Source organism: Mercenaria mercenaria, unplaced genomic scaffold, assembly GCF_021730395.1.
Source record: "Mercenaria mercenaria strain notata unplaced genomic scaffold, MADL_Memer_1 contig_3574, whole genome shotgun sequence".
Classification (NCBI taxonomy): domain Eukaryota; kingdom Metazoa; phylum Mollusca; class Bivalvia; order Venerida; family Veneridae; genus Mercenaria; species Mercenaria mercenaria.
Window position 1 is genome coordinate 38,019 of NW_026461726.1, and position 6,573 is coordinate 44,591.

The following is a 6,573-nucleotide window of genomic DNA, read 5'->3' on the forward strand; positions in this document are numbered from 1 at the left end:
TATAATATCATGTTACAAATTTCAGTACAAATTTTACATCTTATATAAATGAAACATTTTAGATTCCTCTTTCTAAATAATTTACAAAAGTCTGAAAAATTTAATAAATCATCCTGACATACCGAAACTAGCCAAAATCATATGCCGAAAAGTAAATGTTACAGAATTCTGTAGAAGGAACAAAAATTTACCAAATAAAAATCGTAATGCAAAAATCATACAAAAATCTAACAAATAAATTTCTTACCTCGATCGAGCATAAATTTCTAGCAAGAAAATAATTCAGACATAGATTCGTCTATAATGTCGGAAGGTGGTGTGCGCAAGGCATATCTAGTCCAGTCTATTTAAAGGATAATGTCCCGCCAAATACTAAATTTCATGGGATTCACGGCTAAGCCGTGGACTCCGACTATTTGTGTTTCCACGGGATTCACGATATAGCCGGGAAATCTAACTACTTTGGCGCGGATTGAAATTGACAATTTGAGGCCCATTATAGTGGTTTTGGGGATAAAAACATGAATTACTGAAGTTTATAAAATATCAACTTTCTTATTACTGAATCGAATTTAATGAAATTTACATGGAAATTTAAGTTATGAAATACAGAAAAACATGAGAGGTATTTCATGCGTGAAATCTAACATTTACCTCAATAACTCAAAAATTTACAAAACGATGATGCAATACCTGCATTCACACTACAGATGAAATAAGGCCCGTATGTCAATTTGTGACAGTTAGCCAGTTTATCGCATTGAATAAGTGTGTGAGGTTTCAATCCATTCCCACAAGTGGTAACTGAGATACCAGCTCTTACATGAAAACACTTAAACAAATCGGGACGCCGACACACTGGTGAGTCTAATAGCTCTATATATTCTTTGAATAGCCGAGGTAAAAAGTATCTCAGATTATCTTTACTGTATTGTACGTAATAAAATTTAAAATTTTTGTTTTCTGTCTTTTGTAAGAATAAAACACATTTTCGAATATTTGGTTTGCATTTATGCCACTTTTCTTTTAAATCCCTTGTAACACTCCCTCTTGCATTTCATCAAACAGATATATGCATTAAAGCACATTCTGGAATTTGGATCGTAGAGAAACAGTCATCTTCATGCAGTCAAATTGTTTAAATTCATGGCAAAATAGTATCTTTCTATTCTGTATTTTATAAGAATTCGCCATAATTGGAGAAAAAAGGCATTGTAATAGAACTAGAAATGGATTACGTATTTTTGAAATTGGAACACGTACACATGTATTCAAAACAGTAAACATGAATTATTTTCAAAGAAAATAATAATTTGTCGAAAAAGTAGACAGGAACTTGTGCGATAGATATTTAGTTCATCTAAAAATCGATTCAAAATAATAAACGTGAATAATGATAATTGGTTCTAGAACAAAACTGGAACAGTTAGACACAAATTTCGGAACAAACCACATATATTTTGTAACACCTTAGAATTAACTTGCAAGGATTGAAAGCGACAGAGTAACAGAGAAGTATACAGAATCTGTCTACTAGAAAACATAAGGCTAACGGTGTGTTTCACGAATTAGACAAAACTGTAAACAAGAAAACCTTTTCTAACATATTATATTTAGTTCTCAAATTGTTCTTAACATAAATGAAAGGGTGAAGCAATTATATATGTACTGAAACTATATATCTGATACAACTTACCGGTATATACACATATTGGCATTTTTGAACTATTTTGCATACGAGACGTCAGTTGTGTATTTTGAAACAAAATGTCAGTTGGACAATCTGTACATACTTTTCTTAAGAGGAATCAATTGTGTTTTGGAAACAAAATGTCCTTTGGACAATCTGAACATATTTTGTCTAAAGAGAAATCGATTGTGAATTTGGAAACGAAATGTCACTTGGACACCCTTGAAACATTTCGTCTAACAGAAGTCGATTGTGTATTTTGAAACAAAATGTTAAATTTGCACTTTGAAACAAATTTTTCCTGACTGTCTATTTTCTTGAAACATTTTTGTAAAAGAGACGAATAGCCATGTTCGAAGAAACTAGTGATTTATACATTTTTAACAATAACACATGGTGGCAAGAGTGTTCTCTAGAATAAGACTTGAACCCGTACAGACAAAGATATTTTAAACCAAAATTGTAAAGAATTTATAGCATTATTCCAAGACTGATTTGCCGTTATTATCAATTAGACAGAACCAAAATAGGACCAGTCTAAGAAGAAACTGAAAGCTTGAAATTAAATGACAGGAAGGAGTTATCGACTTTAGCTTGAAAGAGGAAAACGTAAAGAATTTACAGCATTATTCCTAGACTGATGTGACATTTTTGTGAATAAAACAAATAAAAATCGGACTCACAATCTAAGAAAGAAAGTTACTTGAATTTTGCATGTGTATTTTGAAATTATAGATGTTTGAAAATTTGCATCAATTAGATAAGAAAAATAGATCATCAGATAAAGAATTCTCAATTAGATTTTATCCACTTGCTTTTTACATGCTATGATTGTTTTCTTTCAAGTTCTTGGTGTTTTTCCTCTTTATGCTATGTCTTTCCCCCTTTCTGTTTACCTTTCCCTCCCACACCTCTATCCTATCACATTTTAACATATTTCATATAATCATACTGTTCTACCATACATATTCCCACTTAAAATAAAGGCTGTGACTAGAAACAGACCTGGAGCGCCTGTGATATATTACAGACTCCGGTATATACCGGATTCATACGATTTGAATGACAAGTATCTTTAATGTAACCATGGTGTTACTTACCTAACCTGTAGTCAGTATATTACATATATCATACACTAAATGCAAATATGTGCTTATCTTTGCCGTACGCTCCAACTGAAAATCACTTTTGGACATGCACAGAACGACTGCACTAGATCTGCAATAAGTTACCTCGTAAAATAATAGGTTAGGGAAGATTTTGTTTGTGGTTGGCCGACTTTGTGATTAGTTGCTCCATCTGTATTTTGCGATGCTCATTTCGTCCAAAGAATCTACCGTTACTTTATAAGTATATTGTGTCTTTTGTTACATAAACGTGTGTTTAGAAATTCCACTAGCATAGACATCTTTTCAAACAACCCGTGAACACGGTTAAGACTCTCCTATGGTAATTTTGCCTGTGACTGTTATAAAGTTTAATCCCCAAGCTCCGACTAAACAAGCTCCCCCTCCGCCGCACTCTCCGTTCCAATTTCTGTTTGTTTTATCATTATTTGTCTATTTGTTCTTTTTGATCTATAAATTACACGACATCTGTTGCAATAAAATCTAGATCATTAAACTGATATTTGTTATTTGTAGAAATATAAGATAAAAATATCACGTGATAATGCGTACAATATTTATTGACGTCTGTGATAAATTACAGACTCCGGTATTTACCGGATTCAATCAATTAAAATGATAAATATCTTTCATGTTTAAATGTATATATTTTGTAACCATGGTAATACTAATCCTATCCTTTAATCAGTATATTAAACATATTGTAGGGATAATACACGTTTTTTTGTGTATTTACGTCTGCAGAAGCCCGCGGGATTGTTTGTGACCGAGACCGAAGGGCTTCTGCAGACGTTAATACACAAAACAAACGTGTATTGTCGCTATTCGTGCATAAAAAAATCACGACGATTTATGTATTGTTTTCATATGTAATGACTTGACAATTCCGGTACAATTTTATTTACCATTTCTGTTGTTTTTGGAAACATGTTTTAATTATCCTTATCCAGAGCCCGGAAATAAAAAAAAAACACTATCAAAAGCACATCCTGAAGGTTTTAACCGATTGTTTTTATCTCTTATTATTACAAACATAAATTACCAATAATTGTTCATATCATTTCACAATTTGGTGGACTCGATCACAATTTCTAGATTAATAACTTTACAATCGAGTTACTTTGAGTACACACACGCAGTTGGAGTACGGATGAGTACGAACGTAGTGTCAAGTTTCCAAGCTGTTTATATAAATTCTTGGAGAAATTAGATAAAATCATACCGACTGATACTTACTAAAATCATAAATATGATACCTAAAAACAAAGAATCACACAGGTAAACACGCGATTTTTTAACATTCACGGTTGTCTACAAAATCTGAATTGACGCCGAGTTCTAAAAGGGGAGTAAACAAGGAAAGAAACGAGTACGAACAATGTTGGGGGCAGCGCATTTGGCGTTAGTTACTGATACAGTAAAACATTCTACGGTTTAGATTGCATCTTTAATGCTTCTAGAAGAGGTTTTTATGAAAGAAACAAGACGCAGATACCAGATGTCAATCTGCGCAGAATTACATATACGTCCCTGGGAAAGCATTTCAAAAATAAAAATCGGGTATTAACAGCACGTGAATTGCCTTGTTTGCACACGAGTTTTCTCCCGTTAATACATGGGCGGATCCAGTGAAAAAAGTAGTTTTTATGCAAGAATATACAATAATGCATGCGGACATGGGTGGTGTTGCAAGACTTCTCTGTAGCACCTCCTATTTTTAAAGATGCTCCAGAAAAGTAGTAGTATTAATATTCTTCCATATTTTCAAAGATTGTATAAAACAATTTCATCAGGGACTGTGTTTGAAGCAGTTCTATATTATCATTGCAATATGACTTTCAAAAATTCATTTAGCGAGAAATAAGAATAGAGGTCAAAAATAGGATTTATAAACAAATAAAATGTTCTTTACCCTGATGTTGCTAAGTCGCAATATATGTAGACATGGATGACTAAGTTTAATAAGAAACTAGATAAAACTAACGGTCAAATCATACCTATAGACAAGTCAAAGATTTCCTGCGGCAAGAAGTTACATGTATACAGACCAGAAATCGTTATGGAAGTATATGTGACCGATCAAACTATAAAATAACTGATGTTTTTTTATTATTGTACACATATATCTATGAAGTATATATTTATGAGTGTTGAAAGTTATTGTACTGAATAAAAGGAACTATATTTTCCTTTCATGTATAACATAACTTTTAGCTCAACTGGTCACATTCCTTGAATAATGGGATACTTAAATAGAGCTATCACAAATACGACATTTTTAGCAAAACAGCACAGGACCATAATCCAGGAAAATAAAAGCAATAGAAAAGCCCTTAGGCACATCCAGGTATCAATATAAATCATTGCTGAAAGTTTGAATAAATATATAAAATAATGAATGAAGATTTCAGGTCTATATCATATAGAGGAAAAACAACAAAAATTCTTCCCTCTTGTACAATTAGGCATCAATGTTGGTCTGTCAGCTATATTGCAAACAACGGCGTTCCATAAATGCGATGCGGTAAAAATCGTGTGTAAACACCCATGTGCTACACTAGTTGTTGCTTTCCAAGACCGCAGGTAATGATGGGCTATTTTTCATGATGAGCACTATGAGCACTATAGTGGTTACTATGATCTCAAACCAAAACACAAATAATCTTATATATGTATTTAATGTACAACAATTATAAAGAGTCTAAATAATATTCATCTGTTTATTTAATAAGTAAACACATTCACATTTAGCTAAATATAACATCCCAATAGTTTCAAATATTTGATGGGAACAATATTATACTAAATGACTATATAAACAGCTAAATCTGTTTTCCTTAAGGTAACTATTTCAACTGTTGTTTAAGACAATACAATATCAAGACAATTTGGCCTTCGAGCGACATGCTGCTCACTGTACATCAACCAAAACATATAATCATCCCTTTTCGTACGCAGAACACTTGTATGCACTTGCATAAATAAATTGGCATTCTGAAACATTCAAAACATTTTCATACCAATTGAATAATACTGTGACACATAAAAGCGTTTTTTAACAGTTAGCAAGACGATACAACTGTCCTCTCCATCTGTTTGATTTGGTTTTTGGAAACTGTTTTTGACTAAGAGATAATGTGAGGTTGAAAATGTGAGTTGCATTCAATGGCATATTAAAGCAGTATATTAGTGTGTGTTAATAACAAATAAAAATGTACAAACAATTAAGTTCTGCACTTTACCATGAAATAAGAATATACTTTAACTTAAAATAATTGTGATAGAAAATAATACTCTTCATAACTTAAAACTGTTTAAATTCTAAATGTGCTGACTTTTGTTGATACAAAAAAGCAAAAACGCAATCGTGTGGAATGATTTCTTTTCTTTGCTTGTGCCACAGGATCACGTGTACATCGCGCTTTAAGTAAATAAAAACGTCCTTGTTTGACGTGTATGTTTTAACCTACTTTTTATGAAATATGTACACAATTAATTCATTTTATCTCTCAACTATGTATGTATTTTAATACCATTTTATTTTTCGATGCATAAATATTCATAGCAGGTAGAAATAAATACATATTTTTAACATATACAATAGAATTGGACAATAAGTTATAACAACATCATGTAACAATGAAATTAATTTACTTACTAATGCTTCAGAAATAATGTGTATCTTCATCTTTTATATCATCTTATCCTCAAAAATAGTATATTTTATAAAGTGAATTTAATTTACAGTATTATGAT